This window comes from Camelus ferus, chromosome 10 (genome assembly GCF_009834535.1).
Source record: "Camelus ferus isolate YT-003-E chromosome 10, BCGSAC_Cfer_1.0, whole genome shotgun sequence".
Taxonomy (NCBI): Eukaryota; Metazoa; Chordata; class Mammalia; order Artiodactyla; family Camelidae; genus Camelus; species Camelus ferus.
The window spans coordinates 6,231,008-6,255,938 of NC_045705.1; the positions used below are offsets into that span (position 1 = coordinate 6,231,008).

A 24,931-nucleotide genomic window follows, 5' to 3' on the forward strand; every position below is an offset into this window, starting at 1 on the left:
CTATAGACTGGCCAGAAAATTTTACCCACAAAATTATCTTGAAAATATAATAATCATAAATATACCCTCCAAAGCCAGAAAAAGCAAATGTAAAGATAATAAGCATATCCTCACTCTGAGTGTTTTTTAGGAGCAAATGACTGTACAAGAAGCATTGAGGGGTAAAGTACTGCAACATAGCAGAGAGAATACACACTCCAGAATCAGTGTTAATGGTTCAAACCCTAGTTCCTGGCATTTAATAGTAGTTTGGCAGTGAGTGAGTTACCTCTCACTTTCTCAGTTTCTTCAGCTATAATATAAGGGTAAACGTTGCTTTTAATATGAAAAACGATAGAAATAAGGTGTGCAAAACGCTTAGACCACTGAATGGCATCCAGGAGACACTCTACAAATGTTTACTATCATCCCTATTCTTCTATAATTGGCTTAGTGGAGATACCATTAAAGGTTATGTCATGGTTCTGATGAAAGTACAATTTCAGGCTTTCATAATTAAGTATGAAGTTACCTGTGATTTTTTTCATAGATATTCTTTATCATATTGAGAATGTTTCCTTCTATTTCTATTTTGCTGAGTATTTTTTAATCAAATATGCATATGTTAATCAACTTTATTTTGGTAATCATTTCACAATGTATATGTATATTAATTCATCATATTGGACCCTTTAATTATATGTAATTATTTTGTCAATTATTACTCAATAAAGTTAGGGAGAAAAAAATGTCAAAACATCCTGTGGTCATGGATTGGAAACTTTTCTATTGTTGAGATGGTACTACTCTCCAAATTTATCTGCAGATTTAATACAATCTCTGTCAAAATTCTAACAGCCTTTCTCTTTTGAAGAAACTGAAAAGCTGATCTTAAAACTGGTATGGAATTGAGGGTACAGAGCACAGTCAAAATAATCTTGAAAAAGGAGATAGTTGGAACACCCTCATGTCCTGACTTCAAAATGTACTACAAAAGTACAGCAATCAAGACAGTGTATTACTGACAGAAGGATAAGCATATAGAACAATGGAATATAATTGAGACCTTGGAATTAAGTGCATATATTATGGTCATTTGATTTTTTTTGACAAGGGTGTCAAAACTACCCAATGTTAAAAGAATAGTGTTTTCAACAAATGGTGCTGAAATAACTGTACATTCACATGCAAAAGGGTAAATTTGTATACCTACCCCACAAAACATACAAAAATTAACTGAAAATCGATTTAAAAACGCCTATGTAAGAGCTAATAATATAAAACCCTTAGCTGAAAACAGATGTATCTGTAAGTCTTTGATTAGACAACTAAGATATAACACCAGAAGTACAAGAAATCAAAAAAAGAGATAAATTTGACTTAAGTTTAAAACCCTTGGTGCATTAAATAATATCATAAAGTGAAAAGAATGCACATATGATGAGAGAAAATGATTGGAAATAATATATATGATAAAGGTTTAGTATGCATAATATATAAATAACTCCAGCAAATCAACAGTAAGACTAATAATCCAATTTATAAATGGGGAAATGATTTGTATAGACATTCCTCCAAAGAAGATATACTAATGGCCAATAAGCACATGAAAAGATATCAATATCATTAGTCATTAGGTGAATGCAAATCAAAACGAAAATGAGATACCACTTTGCACCTTCTAGTATGGCTATAATAAAAAAAAATGAAAGTAACAAGTACTGACAAAGATGTGGAGAAACTGGAATCCTCATACATCTCCAGTGATAATACAAAATGGTGTAGTCACTATGGGAAAGATTCTGGCAATTCCTCACATAGATGTAGAATTGTCATATGACCCAGCAACCTCACTCCCAGGTATATATCCAGGAATACTGAAAACATATGTTCACATAAAAACTTGTACACAAATGTTTATAGCAATATTATTTATAATAATATAAGAAGAGAAAACAACAGCTAATGAATACATAAAAGTGGTAAATCCACATAATGGAGTATTACTTCAACCATGAAAAAGGAATAAAGTACTAGTTTTGTGTTACAACATTGATGAACCTAGAAAAAAATTATGTTAATTAAATAAGTCAGACACAAAAGGCCACATATTGTGCGATTTAATTATATGAAATGTTCAGGATAGAAAAGTCCATGGAGAAAGAAAGTTGATTAGTGGTTGTCAGGGGATAAGGAAAAGGAGTATTGAAATTTACTGCTAACAGGAACAAAAGTGTCTTGAAGGGGTAGAGGTGGGTTATGGGGATGTGACGGAATTAGATAGGTATGATAGTTGCAAAGCATAGTGGATATGCTAAAAACCACTGAATAAAAGGTGCACATCATTTTATATACAAGGTCCATCAAACATTTCCATGCATTCAATTGTGCATATATATGTATGTGCATGTAACTGTTTATAAAATATTATGATCAAGTTGAGTTCACCCCAGGAATGCAAGAATGGTTTAATGTAAGAAAACCCATAAATGTATCACATTGAATAGGTTAAAGTTAAAAATATCTGCAAGAAAATATAAAATATGACATAATTTATATAAAACAAAATCTTTGGGTGCATAACTACATGTTACTAAATATATATACATATATTATACAGTTATGTAAATGATATATAAATCAATGCCATTCTTTATCTATCTACCTCTCTGCTGAGGGAGACGTCAGATTATGAATGCAACCTGGAAAGTTGAGAAGTGTGAGAAGCTTGTGTACTTTATATCTTTTGCATGTTTTCAGTATTTCATAATAATTTTCATTAACCAAATGCACAAATCTGACATTTTTATGAGCTCTGTTATCCTAATTTTCCAAACCATCTAATACTCTTATCTGTGAATACAATATTCCAATCATAATACATAATTTTCCAAGCTACTTAACCTTTTTACATACAAAAATACTGAATCACATAATTTATCCCATAATAATTTTCAATAATCAAATGCATGAATCTGACAATTTTGTGAGCTCTATTGTCCTAATTTTCCAAAATGTCTAATCCCCCTATATGTGAATACAATATTCCAATCATAATACATAATATTCAAGTTACTTAACATTTTACATACAAAAAGAATATTCAAATCATATAATTTACCCCCAAATTACTGATCAGATTAAAAGCAATAATGATAAGCAACATTTTCATATTCATGAAAAAGAAGACTTACCTATGTGACATTATAAATTTTCCTTTTGTTGTACATAAAATGAGTATTTGTGCATTAGATTAAAGGAATTATTATTTTACTAAGTAGAATCAAAACTTCTTTCTTAAGAAGAATTTGCATTTAATTAAGAACACCTTCATATGTTCCTTTTCTTGAGAAAGACAAAGAGTAAAAAAAAATATGTAAATATATGTATATGTGTGTGTGTATATATATGTGTATATATATATATGATGATGTGATTGGAAGTAAGAGTGAGACTGACAAAATGAGAGCACAAAAATAAAATGATCAGGTCAAGAAAGCTGACCAAGGAGGTCAGGGAGAGAGCGAGAAAGAGAGAGGAAATGGTTCAAAGAAAACTCTGGATGAGGCATTAAAAGCAGTGAGGAAAGGAAGAAAGAGACATAAATTAAGAGAAAACAGAGAAATCAGTAAGGAGGGAGGTGAGGCCAGGGAAAGCAGCTCCACAATAGGGCAGGAAGGCAGCTACCACAGAGGGGGATGGCCAGTGAGATTTCAAACGTTAGGTGACTGCGGACTTCTAGAGGGATTTAATATTCAATTCCAAGTTATCTGCCATTGATTTGATGTTACTCAAACAGAAAAATTTGACAATCTTGGGAATTCCTGGGTGCAGGATGTGAAAAATAATTAAAATACACAATAAAAAGAAGTGTAGTCTGCTCAGTATTTACTCCTTTGCTGATAGCTGTGCAGAGAGCTTAGCATCCTATTTAGGACACACTTGTCCAGGAGTTCTAAGTAATGACTTGCATATATGGGAAAGTACAACTGACAGGAGTATTCCTCAGTCATGGACATATACACACACACTTCTTTCCTAAGTATATAAAAAAGGTTGACTCAAGTACGTTAGCTACATTAGGTTGTGTTTGTATATGAAAACTGAAAGACAACAGTTTTAATTCCAATCCTTTTCTTCTTTTTTTTTTTTTTTTTGGAAGTCAAAGAAGCCTTTAATTTCCCTGTATTCTATTTTTTTTAAAGTATACTCAGTTTACAATGTTTTATTAGTATCTGGTGTACAGCATAATAGCCAGTCACACATATACATACGTATATTTGTTTTCATATTCCTTTTCATTATAGTTTACTACAAGAAATTGAATATAGTTTCCTGTGCTATACAGTAGAAACTTGTTGTTTATCTAGTTTATAGATAGTAGTTAGTATCTGCAAATCTTGAATTCCCAATTTACCCCTTCTCACCCCCTTCTACTCCTGGTAACCATAAGTTTGTTTTCTATGGCTGTGAGTCTGTTTCTGGTCTATAAAAAAGTTCATTTGGGTATTTATTTATTTATTTATTTCCTTCTTACTTACTTACATTCCACATATAAGTGATAGCATATGGTGTTTTCCTTTCTCTTTCTGGCTTACTTCACTTGGAATAACAATCTCCAGGTCCATCTATGTTGCTGAAAATGGCACTATTTTATCCTTTTTTTACAGCTGAGTAGTATTCCATTTTTTATTCAGTCATCTGTCATTTAGGATATTTAGTTGTTTTCCATGTCTAGGTTATTGTATATATTGCTGCTATGAACACTGGGGTGCACGTATTTTTTTGAATTAAGGTTCCGTCTGCATATATGCCCAGGAGTGAGATTGCTGGATCATATGGTATATCTATTTTTAGTTTTTTAAGGAATCTCCATCTTGTTTTCCATAATGGCTGCACTAAACTACATTCCCACCAATGGTGTAGGAAGGTTCCCTCTCTCCACACCTTTTCCATCATTCATCCTTGGTGAACTTTTTCATGACGGACCATGCTGACTGGTGTGGGGTGATATCTCACTGTAGTTTTGATTTGCATTTCTCTGACAATTAGTGATATTGAGCATTTTCTCATGTGCCCATTGGTCATTTGTATGTCTTCACTGGAGAATTGCTTGTTTAGGTCTTCTGCCCATTTTTGTCTTGGGTTGTTTGTTTGTTTGTTTGTTATTAAGTTGTATGAACTGTTAATATATTCTGGAGATTAAGCCCTTGTCAGGATTTGAGGGGACTGACTCCAACTTTGAAAGAAGTTCTACTGTGGATAAAATGCTATCAAAAAGCATTGTATGCTACGGAGAAACCATTAGTGAAAGGAATAGTCAATCAATGCATCAGACTTCATTGTTGTCTTATTTTAGAAACTGCCACAGCCACCCCAACCTCAAGCAGCTGCCACCCTGATCAGTCAACAGTCATCAATGTGGAGGCAAGACCCTCAACCAGAAAAAAGATTAGGACTCACTGAATGCTCAGCTGATGGTTAGCATTTTTTAAAAATAAAGAACTTTTTAATTAGGGTAGGTACTTTTTTTAGACATAATACTATTGCACACTTATAGACTACAATATAGTAAAACCATAACTTTTTTTTTTTTTGCTACATTCACCTTGTTGCAGTCCTCCGAAACTGACCCTGCAATATCTCTGTGGTATGCCTCTATCTGATGAGAGGTTAATATCCAAAATACATAAAGATCTCATATAACTCAATAGCAAGAGCAAAAAATGTGATTAAAAAAGATAGGATAACTAAATAGACTTCTTTTTTCAAAGAAAGCATACAAATGATCAACAAGTATATGAAACTGTGCTCAACATTACTAACCATCAGGGAAATGCAAATCAAAACCACAATGAGATATCACTTCATATCTGTTATAAGGAATCTTATCAAAAAGACAAGAAATAAGAAACGCTAGAAAAAATGTGGAGAAAAAAGTATCCTTGTGAGCTGTTGGTTGGAATGTAAATTGGTGTAGGCACTATAGAAAACAATACAGAGTCTTCTCAAAAACTTAAAGAGAACTATATATAATCTAGAAAATCCACTTTGTGGGGTACATAACATGAAAGAAACAAAATCACTTTGATTTTTAAAGATGTATATACATATCCCCATATTCAGTGCAGAATTATTTACAATAGCCAAGACACAAAAACAATCTAGGCATCTATTAATGAATGAAAGGATACAGGAAATGTGGTATATTTATACAATGGAATACTATTCAGTCATAACAAAGAAAGAAATACTGTCATTTACTACAACATGGATGGACCTTGGGAATGTTATGCTAAGTAAATAACAAATAGAGAAAGACAAATACTGCATGATCTCATTCATATGTGAAATTTAAAACAAACAAGCAAACAAACTCATAGGTACAGAGAACAGTTGGTGGTTGCCAGAGATGGGTGGTGGGCCATGGGGGAAATGAGTTAATGTGATCTAACAGTCCAAACTTCCAGTCATAAGATAAATGAGCGCTGGGAGTGCAATGCATAGTATGGCAACTATAGTTAACAATATTGCACTGTATATTTGAAAGTTGCTAGGAGAGTAGATCTTTAATGTTCTCATAGCAAGAAAAATGAATTTTATCTATTATTAGGGGAAGCAGGCAGTGCAAGCAGGTGAAGTCTAATTGCAATCAAGAATGATAGTGAATGACAGAAAAGGCTTTTCAAGGTGATGTGTTAGAGTGACCTAACTGGAACACAAGTAGCAGGGAATCCCAAAATCAAGCAGAAGTACTGTGTAGCAGACACTAACATACTGTGTCATGGGAATTACCACTGACCATCATCAGACACTCTGAAGAGAGGAATCCGAGCACTAGAATTATACGGGGCATTAAACTAGTTATCAAAGGAAGTCCTCAAGAAAGACAGCCTTTAATTTAGTTGGTCTCGAGCACCACAAGAGCCTAGGGCTTGGCAATGTTGAAGTAGTGCGATTAACTTTTAATCATAGCATTGAGTTAAGACCCAGAAATGGCAAGGGCAGAAGAAAGTATATATTGTTTAAGAATTTCTTATCAGGATAGCTCATAATTTGAGTACCCTGTTTGAGATTTGCAAATGTTAACCACTATATATAAAAATAGACAAAAACAAATTTCTTCTATATAGCACAGGGAATTATACTCAATGTCTTGTAATAACCTTTAATGAAAAAGACTATGAAGATGAATGTATGTGTGTATATGCATGGCTGGGACACTGTACTGTACACCAGCAATTGACACATCATAACTGACTATATATACCTCAAAAAAAAAAAAAAGAAAAAAGAAAAGAAAAGAATATAGTTGAGTGGATTTCTCAAATTTAACTTACTATAAAATTATCTGTATCTGTAACTAAGCTATAAACTCTTGAGAGAATATTGTATATTTTATTCTTTCTTATCTCTTCTGTGATATATACATAGCACTTGAATTTTAGTGGTTACTCAAGCAATATTTGCAGATGGAATTGTTTATCAAATAACAATGCTGAGATTAAACTTTGAACTGAAGAATATTACATAGAATTTTTCTTTATGCAGGATTTTTTTTCTGTAGGAAATGGCTTAGACTTTGGAAAGAATAAGGTGGTAGAAGATGGCAGTAAGTTTGGCATCAAGCCTCTGTATTCTGTTTTATCTACTTGGATATGCTGACTGAATGAGAAAAATTAGTGGTTAGTAAGTAATGCTTTTTATAAAACCAGAACTGTTTATGGCCCCATTTGTGAGGGGTGGCTGAGGGGGGCATAAATTATCTCTTGGGTAAATAACCCATTGATTCATTAAACATAACACACACACAACACACACAATCCCTCACACGCATGCATACTAGAACACTGATGAACAGATATTTATACTAGAGGTTTCGACTCAGAACCTGGAGTGAATTTCAGAGGTACTGAGATACAGAGAAGAAAATTCGTCTTCATAATAAAACAAACATAATTTTTCTCTGCTAAAAAGCGCTGCTCTAGGAAGCACAGATTAAATCAATAAAGGATAGAGTTATGTGAAGATAAAGTAATTAGAATTTCATCTTAAGATGTGAACAAGCCCTATGGTTTAAAATCTCCATTTGAAACTTGATTGTATAAATGTGAATTTGAATTATGCTTAGAATTTAAGCAACAGGGTAGGATTGCAAGGAGTTCAAGCAACGCTGACGATTCCAAACTTAAGGATATAATGCACCACAGGAGGCCATGCCTGCCAGTTAGAACACAGCGCTTTAGTACAATTTGAGGATATTTATTATAACAGTCTGAAAATTTTCTAAAGTATAGCAAAAGTTTTACCCTTTTAACTACAGATAAGCTAGCTGAAATTTCCCTACAAAATGCTTGTACCAGCCTAATACTAGGGCAGAAATTTTTCACGGTGAGTGCGGATATTAGGACTGAATTCTCTATGCGGGTAGGTCACGCATGCTTACAAATGTCATGTGATGTGTTCTCTGAAAATACATCCATCACGTTAGTGAGAAATGAGTGTGTGAAGTTTGAATGGATAAAGTTAATTCTAATCAAGAATCAGTATGTGGCTTGGCAATTATACTTTCATTTTTTTATAATGAATCAAAATGACGAGGTAAAGACTCGAGTCTTTTGCAACAGTGTGGTGTTCTACAAGCAAATAATGCAGGTTTGAGAGCAAGTGATCATTTCAGGGATGTGCAGTTTAGGAGAAATGTCTCTCAGCCACTGGTATACTTAGTAAAAGGTTGTAACGCGCAAATCTTTGTCATTTTTAGCTTTAAAGCCTCTCTTTGGTGTAATTTTATTCCAAGAGAATGAAAAGGTGGGCAAATGGAAGAAGCTGTTGTGATCCTTAGACATCTTGACAGGAAAAAAGGATCATAGCTGGCAGTCAAGCCAGAGCAGGAGCAGCAGCAGCGGCAGGAATGGGGGTGATTTTTTTTACCTTTATTCTTCTTTTTTGCTTTTCGATATTGTAATAGATGATAGGCTATCAGTGCCATATGTCTTCCTCTGCAGGTGAATGCCTTTGCTTCATTTCATCTAGAAGGTGCCAGGGAGGCAAAATAATGGAGTGTTTCTCGAATCTGACTGCTAGAATTTACAAATCTGACCTGTATCATCAGATTTTTTTTTTTAAGTTCAGTTCTTTCACTCACCGTTTCTAATATTTCCCAGCCATATAAAGAAGGAATAAATAACATATCCTGATTTATAAGGCTGCCAGGAGGACTAAATTTTTAAATATGTTTAAAGTCCTTACACCATGCCTGTCACCTATTAAGTACAGAAATAATCAACTTTTATTATTCCATTTCTTGTTGAGGAAATTAAAACTTAGGGAGTTTAAATAACATTCTATACCACATAACAAGTTTCATAGCAAGACAGACCCCAAGTTCTCTGATTCCAAAATGCAAATTGTTGCTTATTTAGTCTGCTGTTTGTAGGCATCAGAATTATACATTATTTTAAATTCATGGACTTCAGCCATTGTTTGTATAATCTGATTTAAATAATTTTGCTTAATTTTCATAAAAGAAATAAAGGAATTAAAAAATATGACCTAACTCAGCATGAAATGAGAACAACTTATTATAGACAAAACAGATTATACATAGCTAATTGCACGTGTGTGCACACAGTAAATTACAAGAATTATACAGTGTGATTCTGGTGTGAACTTAAATGGTTTGGAACTAGGACAATAATTGATTTCAAGTCAGTCAAAATAGACTATTTTGGCTATCTGGATCTGATGTTAATTTTCTACATTTTCATTTACACCTTCTCCATGTAGACTCATTTTTTAAAATTAAGCTCCTTAAAGTTTTTTGAGTCTATGAAAATATGTATCAAATTGAATAATATGCCTGAGGTCAAAAAGTGAGAAACTGGAAAATACTGTTCTTGAACCTGGCACTTTTGGCACACTGCTCAGTAATTTTTAACTAAACTATCTTCTTCACAAGCCAAATTACTGACTTCCGGGAAATCAGGAGTGTAACAGAAATGAATATTGCATACAATGCACAATGCAGTACTTTGGCACATTTAAAGCCCCCGATAAATATGTAAATAGGTCTCTTTTAATTAGGAAATTCTGAAAATGGTTCCGAAATAACTTGCCAGTTGTTACTTTACTTTATCTTCTTATCTGGTATGTTTGAGAATTAGCTACAATCGTTCTGTGTTCGGGCAAGGGTGTTTGTGCATATGTGTATGTACACTGACAAACCATACAAGAATGACCATTCGAATGAATTTAAAATTGCTCTTAATTTAAAAATATTAAAATAACGTCCTTGTCTGACGTAAAACATTAGAAGGCATACAGATTTGCCAACACCTGTCATCATCACTAAGAGGCATTTACAGGCCAGCATTGTTAAAGTTTAGGTTCTTTTGTTTTCCCACTTCATTATTCTTTATAATATAATTGATTGTTATTGTAAAATAAGCATACTTTACACAGATGCTCCAAGAGATGAGCATTTGTGGGAGATGGTAAACTCAATGGCAAAGAGGTATATAAAAGCAAAGAGAAGAAATGGTGGATACATTACCTTATACTGTAAGTATGTGAGTCCTGGTAATTTTTAAAAATTTTTTCTTAAAATATTAACTCCTATCAGCATGTCTATTATTTTTCTCAAAATTATTATTTTTAAAATGATATTACACAAATTAAGAATTAGAAAAACGATGAGGAGTAAGGTACAGAATTCCAAAAGTTACTCTGGATAATTTTACCATTATGAAGATCACTGACAATCTTTAAAGTTATTCTTAAATGATGATATTTTTAAAACCTACCATACCTCACCCCCAAAAAAGAAAACAAGATTAGAGCATATAAAACATGCTTCCATTTCTCTTAAGTCATTCAATAGACATTTTAAAATATTTACTATTGTTGTACTTTAGGAAAAAATATAAGTAAACACCAAGGAATAAAATAAACCTGCCATCAAGAAACTCCAAGTTTGCTGGGGAGAGAAATAGTCAGAGAGACACAATAGAGCACGTGGTAAGTATTAGGTCAACACAGAGAGCCTGGCGACCACATTACAGGAAACACATTTTGGCAAAGGGCATTGAGTCAGTGTAAGAAAACAGTACATCAAAATAGGATGCTGTTTTCCACTCTACTTAAGAGAAAGATTTGATATTAAATATTAATTTTCATACACTTGAGATAGTATTTTCACAGACAAGAGAACAAACTTATGGTTACCAGGAGGCAAAGAGGGTGGGAAGGATAATTTGGGAATTCAAAATTTGCACCTCATGGGGAGTGATGGAAATGTTAGCTGTCTTGATTGTGGTGGTGGTTTCATTTGTGTAGACATCTATCAAAATTCATCAAATTGTACACTTGAAATCTGGGTAGTTTACTGTACAGGAATCATACCATAATAGTGTTTTCAAACATTTTCTTCTCTATTTTAGAGGTTTCCTCCAAAGTCAGATGGTCTCATATGAAGAGGAAATCTGACTAATCCATCGCTTAAACCCACTGAACGTTTCACAGGATCTTCTGCTTCTCCATCATCTCCACTTTGTAACAAACATATTACCAGAACTTTGTAAACATTTTCAGTATTAACACATGCATCAGTCACTGTGCTGAAAACTCTATACCCACTAATCGGTTTTGTACCTTCACAACATTCAGTGTTCCCATTTCAGATGAAGAAACTGAAGCACCAATGAGTTAAATAACTTAGTAAATTTCATCATTAGTTATTGGTCAAGCCAGTATTTAAATCCAGTTAGGCTGTCTTCAAAGCCTGCGATCTTAAACTACTGCATAGTATTTCCTTAATCATAGCAATATCCCATTTCTCTTCATACTAACATGATACTGGCCAGCTTTTATCCTTTGTTCTGGAAATGCATTTGGCATGCAGTAATAGATTATAAAAGATTAACACTGTCCATTTTAATTTTTCATCCTGGCTTAATGAGGTTTAAAAGACAAAGTACATAGTAAGCCTTCAATGATCGAGAAATCAATACATGCAGTTACTATATTCACAATAATGGAATAACTTTTTCATTTGAATCTAATATTTATGTCTCACTAATGAGTTGAAATCATTGTTTATATTTATTACTTAGATAAACTCATAAAACAAGAAACTTTATATAGTAATACAATGCTATTTACCCAAAATAATTTATTTAAATTTATTTCTTATAAAAAATACTATTTGCTTTATAAGTTTGTGTTGAAACGTTTAAGGTTGGCCATCAAAACCTTAACAATGAATTATTTTGTGAATAAAAATAATGTAACTAACCAAATGATGGCCAGTGTAAAATTCACTACTGTAGTTCTATTTCTGTTTATGATTATTTGGTCCTGAGCAAGGTTGGGCTACATTGAATCATTCCCACTTCATCACAGATTCATGTCTAATGCCCTATGACATATTAGTAAGGCCTGGTCTTTTGCTGTATTGAGGAGACAGCGATCAGATTCAAATAGACTGTGGTGCTTGGAATCTGTGGGATAGGGTGACGAAGAAGGGGAAATACACAGATAAAGAGATCCAGAAACCAGAAAGGAAGACCTTTGAGTCTGTTGGTAAATAACGAGGCAGTGAAACTCCATACGACTGGGAAAAAATGATCAGGAGGAAGCTGTCTGTTGAACAATTTCCACACAGAACTTGGAGGCATTCAAGTTATTACCAGCAAATGTGGAAAGTCTTCATAAACACAAGAGGTATTCAGTAGAAGCATGACAAGGATTGTGTCTCATGTAACATGACTAAACTAGTCCTGAATTAAAGGTCACTCTACTCCTCCAAAAAGTGAAAAACAAGTCAGAAAAGGATTAAGGTGATCTCAAAATAAATTAACTTCCTGCCAGAACAAAGTTCAACACTCATTAAAGCAAAACAATAAAATACAGCATTTAAAAATGTAAAAATACATGATGTGAAGCTTCTGATTAAAAAATTACTAGATCCGTAAAAAAAAAAAAAAAAAAAAATCAAGTAAATGTGACCCACAAGCAGGAAGAAAGTCAGTACCCAGAAGGAGATCCAGAAATGATAAACTATGAGAACAGCAGGCAAGGTCTTTAAAATAGCTGTTACAAATATGGTCATATACTTAAAGAAAAGTATAAATAGAATAAGGAAATAAATGAAAGACATAAAACAAAACTAAGTGAAACTTCCAGAGATTGAATATACATTGTCTGTACTAAGAAATTTATTGGCTGGGGTTAACTGCAGATTAGATATTGCAGAACAAAGTATCAGTGACCTTGAAGACATAATATTAGAAACTATAAACTAAAATAGAGGAAAAGATGGAAAAATGAGCTGAGTTTCAGTGCCCATAAGACAATATTGAGTGTTCTAACTTTCATAAATTTAAGTCTCAAAATGAAGAGTGAAAAAGCAGAGACAGAAAAAATTAAAGCTGTAATGACTTAAGTTTTCCAAATTTGATAAACTTACAATGAGAAGTAGCCAAAGATATAATCAGATTGAGCCATTTTAACATATCTCCCTCAGTAACTGATGGATCATCAAGACAAAATTCGAGGCTATGCAGCGTCTGCCAAATTCTCGGAACTCTTGCTCTTGGGGAAGCCGATCACCATGTCAGAAATTCAACTCTTCTCAGACCGCTGTCTGGAGAGGCCATGTGTGGGTCCCTTGAAAACCTCAGATTAACTCCCAGCAGACAGCCAGCACCATTTCATAGCAATGTAAGTAAGCCATATTTGATGTCAGAACAATTACACCTTCAGGTGACTGCAACCCCAGCCAATATTTGGATATTATCCCATATATGAACCCAGTCAAGAACTGCTCAGCCATACTTTCCCCAAATTCCTGACCCACAAAATAAAATTATCACTTAGAGCCACTAAATTTTGAGGTATTTTTTTATTCAGAAATTGATCTTTGGAAGGGTAATTAAATTATAATTAAAAGTTGCCTCACACACTACACACACACACACACACACACAGACACACACACACACACTTCCATAACCTCTACACCAAGATGGCTTGGACAGTAAATTCTACTAACATTTTCAGAAAGAAAGAATGCAAACATCTCTAGTAATCACAGTAAAGGTATTGATCTCTATATTATTCCATGGTTTTAGCCTAACATTCTTATAAAAATATTATAAAGACATGATATGATATTAAAAAAATCAGAAGTCAACTTCACTTCTGATCCAGGTTGCAAAAATCATGACAAATACATTAATTAATTATATATCTAGTGCTAGATAACAGAGATGATAGACACACAGGTAAGTAATATGCCATCAGCATTATTTTTCCTCCAGAAATGCAGAATTGTTTTTGATACTTCAAAATATATTGAGGTAATTCAATTTATTATCAGAATAAAGGAGAAAAGATAATTATCATAGATTCAGAAAAATATGTAATAAAATTCAGAGTTCATTTGTGATACGCGGTCTTAGCAAACTAATTTTTCTACACATCTGTCAGGAGTATAATTAGGTAAGGCCACTAGGGAAAAATATTTTGACATTGTCTGGCAAATTTACACATATACCTACCCATTGGCCCTGAATTTTTAATCCTAGGTTTATACTTGGTATACACACATGTAAGCAATAAGATACAAGTACGACATTCTCTCAGCTGTACCATTTGAAAGAATCCCAAGTTGGAAGCAATCCAAGTACTCATCAATGTTTGAATGAATAAATAATTGGGCTCTATTCATACAATGAGATACTACATAGCAGTAAAATAAACATATACCAGTAAGAACATGGACTAACATCACACGCAAAATGTTGAATGAATAAGAGCCAGATACAAAAATATACACATCATATGGTGCTAATTTAAGTTCCCAACATGACAAACTAATCTATAGTTTTAAAATTCGTGATAGTGTTTTCATATGAGAAGGAGGAGGTGGCAACAATTTACAAGAGACAGCCACTCCTCATGAAGATGTTCCTGTCCAGATTCCTGAATCCTGTCAATATATTAGTTACAAGACAAAGAGGAATTAAAGTTCACAGGTGGAATTGAGGTTGGTAATCAGCTGATCTTGAGATGGAAAAATTATCCTGCATTACGTGGGCAGTCGGGGGTCGGGGGAAGTTGGGAGATGAAGTAACACAGTGGAAGAGGGGAGCAGAAGAGTGAGAATCAGAGAGACGGCAAAATATGAAGGACTCGGTCCCACATTGCTGGCTTTGAAGGTGGAGGAATGGGGCCATGAACCAAAGAAGTTGAGTGGTTTCTAGAAGCTTTCTCTTCTAGAGAACCCAGGAGGAACAGAACCATGCTGACACTTTGATTTTAGCACAGTAAGATCCATTTCTGATTTCTGACCTCCAGAATTGTAAGTTAATAAATGTGTTGTTTTAAGCCACTAACTTTGTTGTAATTTGTTACAACACCAATAGGGAAACTGATATATGTCATCTCTACATTATTTGTGTATCTTTTATAGTTATGTAACATTTTCAATAAAAATATTTTATATATGTGTACATTTGCATGTATATTTATATATAATATGATTTATATAATCAGAGATAATTCTATTTCAAATAGCATTGAAGTGCCTAGAAATCAGTGTTCGAAAGTAAAAGGGAATTAATATTTTTGAATACCTCGGATGGGAAAAAAGTTTCAGTTATCTGTGAGAAAAATTTTCTGATGAATTTTCAACTCCTATAGAATAGGCCAAATAATGGCTCTCCAAAAAGTCTTAATCCCCAGAATCTGTGGCTATTTAACCACAGATTAGTCATATCTAACTTAAGGATCTTGAGATGGGACTATCCATGTAGGTTCAATATTATAACAAGGATCATAAGAATGACAGGAGAGTCAGAGTGGAGAAAAAGAGGTAAGACAACAGAGGTAGAGGTTAGATTGATGTAGGACCATGATCCAAGTACTGCACACAGCTTCTGGAAGCGGAAAAAAGGCATGGAAACAGATACTCCCCAGAACCAGAAGAAGGAAGATAGCTATGCTAACACATTTTAGACTTCAGAACTCCAGAACTGCAAGATGGTAAGTCTGTGTTGTTTTAAACAACTAAATGAGTGGCAATTTGTTACAGCAAACTGAAGACACACCCCAAGAAATGAAGAAATGAAGACACTCACCCCAAGAATTAGGAAAAATGCCCAGAGCCAAATTAATTGTTTCCTGGAAATGTCTACTAATTGAGTTTGAATCTACAAATTATGGATTCTAGTTAACTGAAATCACATAATTTGAATTTGTAGGCTGTTGGCCATAAGATTTCACTCACCCACCCTCCTGACCTTATACATTATTAAGTTCTGTTAGGGTCTTTGGGCAATTCAAAGTAATCAGGTTTTAGAGTAGGTATATATAAACACATGTTTTGTATGGCAATCCTTTGGCCTAGATACAAAATGGGTAGATATAAAGGTATCTGCACTTAAAGAATATTTTAAACTTGTTAGAATCTTTTTTGAAAAATTTAGTAGTAAACTTCATGAAGCTCTTGTTGTCCATCTAACAAAATGTGTGAGACAAATGTGTTTTCAGGAAATAACAGCTGATAAAAGAACTCTTGCTGTATCTAAATTATGGATAAGTAAGTTGTTCAATTAAGAAGCAGCTCTTTTCAAATTACTTAAGATTTGCAAGCTACAGTACAATATGCCTTTCAGTATTACTCGCTTATCAGAGCCAGCCCTCAAAAGCTCAAAGAATCTCTTCTCCATGAAATCTTCATAAATTCCCCCAATTTGAAAATGGTATCTCCTACCCTTCAACTCTAGGTACAATTTTAGAAAATTCTCTTATGATACATTTCACACTTTAAATGAATTTCATTTGACTCTATGCTTTCAACATTTTCTTGATAGAAAGATTAAAAGAAGGAAAGGAGCCTCAAGTATCCACTTTCTGCAATACCTCAGATATTTAAGTAGTTCTACAAATGCTTTTGAGCAGAATAATGAATTCACTAATACCTATATGAGCAATCTAAAAATGTCACTTTGGTATTTTAAGCCTCTATTAAAAAAAAAACTGCTGGTGTAAATCATTTGTTTTATTTGACATTTTATTTGTTTTGCTAATAAGGATGTTATACTGAAAATGGTATTTTAAAGTATGTATATTTTGAAATGAAATAAATCAATTTTTTTCAACTAAGTATTAATCTAAATTACCTTTTGAGTGAAACATTTATATTTCTTAAAAACATATTGCTCTGTACTAAAGTTTTTAAAATATATTTATTCTTAAAGGTAGTAGTTAAGATACTAAGATAAAAGAAGATCGTGAGAGACTAATAGGACTTACTTCAAAACAGAAAAAGCACACAATTAAAAATAGCAGAAAATAACATTCAGAGAGTTTAACTTGAGTTGGTATAAATAAAAGTAATTTTTAACACTTGGAAGACACAGGTACAGACTCATCAGAATGGAGTCAGTCCATAGCCCTGAATCAAAATCTTGGAGGTTTTATTGTACTGAGCATTACTATTTTAATTTCTATATTTGAGCAAATCCAGATTTGACCCAAATCAACCCAAGAGAGAGCAGAGCTAAGACCAGTAGTTATTTACCAACTGCTGTACACAAATTTCATTAGTTGAATAATGTGTATAGCTCAACCACTGCATATGGGCTGAATAGCAGAACTGATTATGATTTATAAGAGTAAAATCCTGACACGATGGAGTCCCCAAAATTAAATTGTATATATCTTATAATCACAACATTGCAGGGTTAATGAAATTTGGAGGGTGAAAGTATACAGTTAGCCAGCTAGGGGTGGTCTGGGGTTCATTACACTTCCAAATATGTTCAATCCAACTTGCAGTTTGGTACCATCTTATGGCTGTTGATTGCTTCGGCTTATATACTGACGGAGAAGAGTCTGCATTCACTATCTGACTGGGACTTACCGGAGAGTGTCAGCCATTCCAAGAATCTTCCTGTTATGTGCCACCCATTTCTTCAGCTCAAAGTACAAACGGAAGAATCAGCTCAAAGTATACTGGGATCATAGATACTTATCTTCTACCTTCCAAACTCCCAAGATGAATTTGCTGTCTACCCCTGAACATGTTTCCCACATCACTTCTCTCCTCTGAGAATATATAAACTTCAGCCACCACTTTGGATAATGGAGTCTGGGCAACGAAAGACAGCCGATCAATAACATCTTTCTGTCCACATTCATATTATGAGAAGACAGACTGGGTAATAAACTGAGCCCTCATATTCAAATGATACTCTTATTAAAAAAATCTAACCTGACATTATGATATAAAGTAAAGAGCATAAGTAAAAAGAAAATGGTATTCATTCCCATCTCTTTTGCTACCTGCATTGTGAATTTGAGAATGACATTTAAATCTATGTACTTTAACTTCCTCATTTATAAAATACACAAATTGAGTAAGAAAAATCTCCAAGGAAGAACGTTTCTAAAGGAACTTCAATGTAATCATATTAAGGATTTCTTACACTTCAGAGTAGAAAGCGGCTGCCTAAAGTTCAATTTCCTTGTCTTTAATAAATTAATTCTAAAGTTCAAATAAAAAAAAAAAACTAACTAATGGACCATTCGTAAAATGTATAGTACCTTCCTCAAGCAAGAATTGGTACACGTTGCAAATATATACAGATGATTTAGCTCTTTGGTTAAGTAAAATCTAAACAAATAAAGCCAGGCTCAGGACCACCACGCTGGAAGGATACTCACTCTGTCACGTTGAGACTCAGTCAGCGACTGCTTGGCGCTGCGGGGCTTTAAGCTCCTGCGAGAGTTGCGATCCTGCGGGATCTGGGGGCCAATCGGAGGCGCTGATGGAGCCTGATCTGCCATTGGCTGACGTCCACCGGAAGCACATGATGGGGTGGGGTCTTCGAGGCACTGCGGCAGGACCTCCAGCCGCGAACATGGGGCGCAGCGTGGTGACACCAAAGGTTCTTCGGAGCGGCCGAGGACGGAGCCACTGGTCCTGCGCATCCATTCTTCGAAGAACAAGAACTGAAGGAAAACAAAACCCACAACGAAGTGGGAGACGCTGAGGCAGGCAAGAAGATCTTTGTTCAGAAATGTGCTCAGTGGAAAGTTCCTTTAGAAACACGAGACTGGTCCAAATTTCTGGGGCCTTTTTGGCAGAAAAACAGAACAAGCACCAGAATTTTCTTATTCTGATGCAAACAAAAACATAGGTATTATCTGGGGAGAGGAAACTATTATGGATTATTTGGAGAACCCAAAGAAATATATCCCTGAAACTAAAATGGCTTTTGCGGGTCTTAAAGAGTGAGGGGAAAGTTCTTATTCAGTATTTGAAACAGACAACATCTTCATGAAATGCTCTTGCAACTTAAAAAATATTAGTTAGAAGTGAAAATGTTCTAATTTCAAATATTGTATGTTTAAAGAATTCATATTTGATCTTTCTTGTACAGCCCGTAGTAAGTTTAACATTTTTAAATAAAAGTTGATATTTTGGGGGGGGGGGAGGAAAAGAAAAATCTCGAAGGCTTTTTAATCACTAAAATCTTGTTATCTATACTATTTTTTTTGAATATAAAAAAATTCCTTTTACTGTAATTGCACAAGACTGCTAAATGTCTTTTCAGTGAAGTCAAATAGACAAATTTAATTTAATTTTTCTCTAGTTAGATAATCTTGAAATCCTCACTATTGTCATTTCACATGATTTGCAATGATTTTTATCATTATTGTTATTATTTTTAAATTGTTTCCAGTAAAATTATTGTAGGCCACTCTGCCAATTTTGAAACACCCAGGAAAAGAAAATTCAATGGTGATAAAAGTTATCGCCAAGGTATCATTTTTTTGATAATCCAGGATTTTTCAACTACTTTTTTTTTCCCTAAGGGCATCAAACACACCAAATTTTAGCGTATCATATCACTGCGCATAACAGTGATATCCCCCCAACTCTCTAATAGCTAGATATGACCAATGAAATAAATAGAAGCCAAAGATCATCCAAGCAACTTCTAAGAGGTAACTGATGTTCGGGAGACATCTCCTTTTCCTCTGTTACCAACTCTGTGGGATGAAATGCAGACATGTATTGGAATTACCTTAAATCGCAGAAATGAGAGTGATACCCTAGGAGAGTTGAATGACAAGAAAAAGAAGACTAGATCTATAATGAGTTTACAGAATGTTTATATCATCCTGGGGCTTAACACGTGACAGAGAATGTAACGTGCTGTTTTAATGTCAATTGTGTTTTAAGTAGATTTTATTTACCAGGCACTGAGCTGAACTCATGAGTATGGTATATCTGGAAGAAGTTACAGACGGTGTATGGCAAGTACTGTTATGGAAATAAACAGGCTAATATGAGCCTCAGTTAGTGGTGGTGAAGCTGGTGTTTAGGGTTACAAGTGGCAGCAGCCTCTGTAGGGACTGTTTTATCCAGAGTGCTTAGGCAATGCCACCTTTCCTTGGAGCACATATGAGAAGTAAGGACTCTGGTGCTTTTTAAAAACGTTTCATTTTAGTTTGAAAAATTTCCCCTTTTAATGTTACTGCATTTCTAGGGAAACATTTATAACATTCCATTTGCAAATTTAGCACACATTATTTGTAGTTGAAAGAGAATGTTTAATATATAATTGTGATGTATCACAGTTAGAGAAAAATAATTAGAAGACCAGTGACTTTTCTAATACATTTTAGTATTTAAGAATTAGGTAAAATTACAGAATCAAATATGAACTGATTCAGTAAAACACTGATGTATCCATCTACTCCTGTTTGAAACCTTTTTCTTTCTTCCTTATATTTACCTTCGACTTTTTGTTCCTTAAATCAGAAGGATCTGGGAGGATTTCATGCTTTTCCGAAAATGGAGGCTGCACCCGTCTCTCCAGTTCTCACTTCTCCTGTCTTCCTCTGCCCTCATTCTTTCTCATGAACACTCCAGAGGAGCCAATGGAAGAATCTGCAAACGGGTGAGAATTCCCTTTGTGTCAGTGGCTCCTTGAGGTTCTATACTCTTCCTTCAACGCACATCAAACCGTTAACAATTTGTTAACAATCTTAGCTGAGTCTCCGCCCACTTCCTCACCCACTGTTTATAGCAAAAGGACTGGAAGAACCCTCAGAAGAGACCAAAATTCTGGGAACTTTTGAGATGTGACCTTTTAAAGCTGTGGACTGAGTCCATTCTAATAGCAGTTTAGGAGCCACTCTATAAAGATGAAAACAGCTATTCTAAGATATGAATGACACAGGGTAGATTTGAGATACAATTACTAGGAAGACTAGCTTAAAATACTCCATAGTCTTTCCGATGAGTTTGAAGATGACATAGTTATTATAAATGAGGGACTATGATTTTTTTAGAGAATATATCTCAAAATGTATGTAATTGAAGCTCTAATTAAAGATAAAACAAAGAAGAGATAAAGGAAGACCATATAAAGACAATTAAATAGGGAACAAGATCAGATTAGATGCTCATTTAATGGGAAATATAATCCACATGGAATCATCCAACTCAGAATAGAAAAGACACTTAGAGAAGACAGCTGTCTTTAAAAATATAAAACTTTAGATACACAGATTCTATTCATTTGCTAGCTCTCATTGTAAGAAAACTAATAAGGTAAACTCAAGAGATTATGTTAAAAAGATAAATGTTTGGGTCAGAAAGCAAGTAAAAAATAAAAACAGAAGGTATTTAATTCTTGCAAACACATTAACTGACATGTTATAGATGGAATGTGTATTTCGCTTAAAGAAGTTGACTAAGCTGTTACAGATTTAACAGAGCCCTGTTTAAGTAAAAAAGAATAATACAAGTAAAATAACACTAGAGTCCTACTCTATTACTGATGTAAAAGAATGATGGATAGAAATTTTATTCCAGGCCTAGAAATTCAAAATCTGAGGAAAGACGATGCCTTCAGGATCATTTGGCAGAGCAACTGGTCCTAAACTGAACTGAGGATATATTGGCTTTTGACTCAAAGGCAGTAACTGTAATTTCAGTTTCCTTGAAACTAAGATGGGACCTCAGGTGCACAGGAAATTTGTCCTAGAGGCAGTTTTAACTGGTTTAAGTAATTCCATAGCAAAAAGCAAAATTGCAAAGCAGAAGCTACTGTGGTATAAAATTTTTAAATATTCAATTAAAAAAGGTATAACAGTAGATAGGAGTCCCTACTCAAAATACTGGTAGAGTGCCAAAAGCATAGGGTTCAAAGCAAATTAGGAATCAGGGAATTTTCTTATAATGAATGGGAAAGAAGGGCACTTCAGATGAGATCTGGTGACAGGCTAAGACAGTCTATTTTTCAATTAGAAGAGAAAACCTGTGCTTAAATGATAAGCACTCACTTAGACAAGAGGCCATACTTCTAAATGCCCCTCTCCCCATTGGAGGCAAGCACAACAGTATTAACCTCTTTCGGGAGGCATTTCTACCAATTCTAGTTAGTTTCAAATGTAGTTAAAAACTGGACAACAAGCACTGACCTCACTGGTGAAACTAAGAATGATTTCTGCATGCACACTCCTTTTAGAAATCTTTGTGTTCCTGCTATATTTTTGGTAACACTAAGTATTGACTTCTGATAACTATACTTTTCACTAGGGGAAGGTTTGAGGGACTGGGGTTCACTTTTTTATTAATTTCTTAAATATAGGCCTAGTGATATGGACATCTGGTGAGTTTCATGAACTTTTGAATCTTTAAAAATTAAAGCATATCAGACTTTGTAGCAGAAGAGTCAATGCTCTAATGGGAGACAACACAGCTGTTAGCCACTCTTATTCTTCTGAAACATTATCTCACATGGCTGAGAATAAGCAGCAAGAAATTAGTAAGGACATGAAGAAGCTTTTATTTAATAGTGTAAGCAGAAGAATTTTATTTGAGGCTTTTATTTATTTGGAATCTTTTTGAAATTTAATGTCTCCCCAGGAAATTAATACTGGGTAAAATTTATAATCAATTTTGAAGTATCTCTATATTAATTTTATTGGAGTACTTTAATGTTGCTATTTAATTTCATTACAAAATCTCTACTAAGTCATTTTGTACAATGTATCAGGATATAATTTGTGATTGAATATAAAATAAGGAATAAGTTTTCAGAGGAGGGTAAGAGTGGCAATTAATTTGATTTAATTAATGTTTATATTCTGACCCAATGCAGAGGCAGTATTGATGGAAAGACATGGGCATATGTGAGAGATTTTGGGAGCTAAAATTCACAGAACTTGGAGTTGGATTGGATGTGGGCCATGGGAAAGAAAGTACCAAGGATGTCTCCTAGTTTTCTGATTTACGGAAATGGCTGTGTTACCGGGAGGAGGGGAATAAAAGTTACCTCAGTTCTTAGTCACCTGAAAAATAATGAATTTTTAACAATAGACAGCGTGATATAAACAGAAGATTTTATTAGTGAAGTGAAAAGGTAGTAAAATATAGTACACCCCGGAGAATTGAGGGTGGGCCAACTCCAGAGAGGAAAAAATGACACCGCTCCTTTGTTTTTCCTGTTTCTATATCCTGGCTTAGGGGGCATTTTTGTGATTGATTGATACACGGCTCACATCCCTTGTGCGCAGGCTGATTGACAGCTCACATTCCTTGTGCTCAAGCATGCCCATCTCTTTTACACATGTTCTAACCCATGTTGCACACAGAGAAACTGACTGGAGGGGGCACTCTTAATTACATTACAACGGGCATGGAGTCAGGTTAAGCCCAGTCCTTCTCTCTACGGCACAGCTGCAGCGTTCGATCCTGGCCACCTTATTTGCTGGTCCTCATTTATAGAAAGTAAAAGATTTTTGGAGCCCCTTATCCTAACTGCAGGTGTACTGTTATTTTCTGGATTGTTCCTTCCTCCCATCCTCTCCCCCTGCCCTGTGCTCATTTCTATCTAACCGCCTAACAGATGGATGTGAGGTGCCCTGGAAAAGAATGTGATATTAGACAAAAATCTTAAATTGGGTTCTGTTTATGCAAAGTTTAACTAAGGTCTCCAAAGTGTTCAATAGAAAGTTGGATGTGAGTGGGTGCTCACAATGAGTCATGGAATGGAGATGTTAAACTAAAAGTTTTGCACGTCCAGTAAAGGAGTATGAAGGGAGAAAAAGAAAATGGTGGGGGGGACCCTTAGGACCAAAAAAGAAAAATTTTAAACTGAGAGGAGTTAGCAAAGCTTCCAAGGATGTAAGACAAATACAGAGAAATTAATGGAAGAAAAGGATTTAAAAAGAGACAGTGAGTTAAGATGTTAAGTACTCTAAGAGATCAAATACAAAGAGGGCCATTAAATTCTCTTTTGATGTAGAGATATGGTAGTCATTGGCCACCTTAACAAGGGTCATTTAAATATAATGATATCATGCTTAGGCTGGATTAATGACTTTGGGGAAGTTGAGGTAACCCACTTGAAGATTTTTAAACTTTTTTCTTTTTAAGGTTGGCTGTTAAGGAGAGTAAGAATTTAGAATATCTTTTTCAACTTTTGTTTAATTTATTAAATGTAAATTTGTGAACTAAAAGAGAAAAGGTAGGACAAAGGAGTTCCTTTAACCTGGTAAATAGTTGGGGAGCACACACAAACAGTGATGGCAAGCTTATAGAAGATAAGAAAATGTTCACAATGCTGGACAGTGACAGGAGAAGGAATAAAGTTACCAAGAATAGAGAAAATTGAATACATTTTAATCATGTGTTCATGGATTAACAATTTGATTAATTAATAACACCCTCATATTAACTGTAGCTATTTTGGAAAATAATACTAAAATGGTGGCTGTAATGGTTTTTTTATTTTAGGTTTTGATTGCTAATAAGTGAGATAAATAGTGGAGATGAGAAACGTTTGGAACCACTCAAATAATACTTTGGATGATGTCTTCCATTCTAGGAACCAAAGATGGCTTTTATTACCCTTCCTTGTTT

The 24,931-nt window shown here is 34.3% G+C and overlaps 1 pseudogene; it reads left to right on the top strand.

Moving 5' to 3' along the window:
- Positions 1–18,860: 18,860 nt before the first annotated feature.
- LOC102505862 lies at positions 18,861–19,331 on the top strand (annotated as a pseudogene).
- Positions 19,332–24,931: the final 5,600 nt, after the last annotated feature.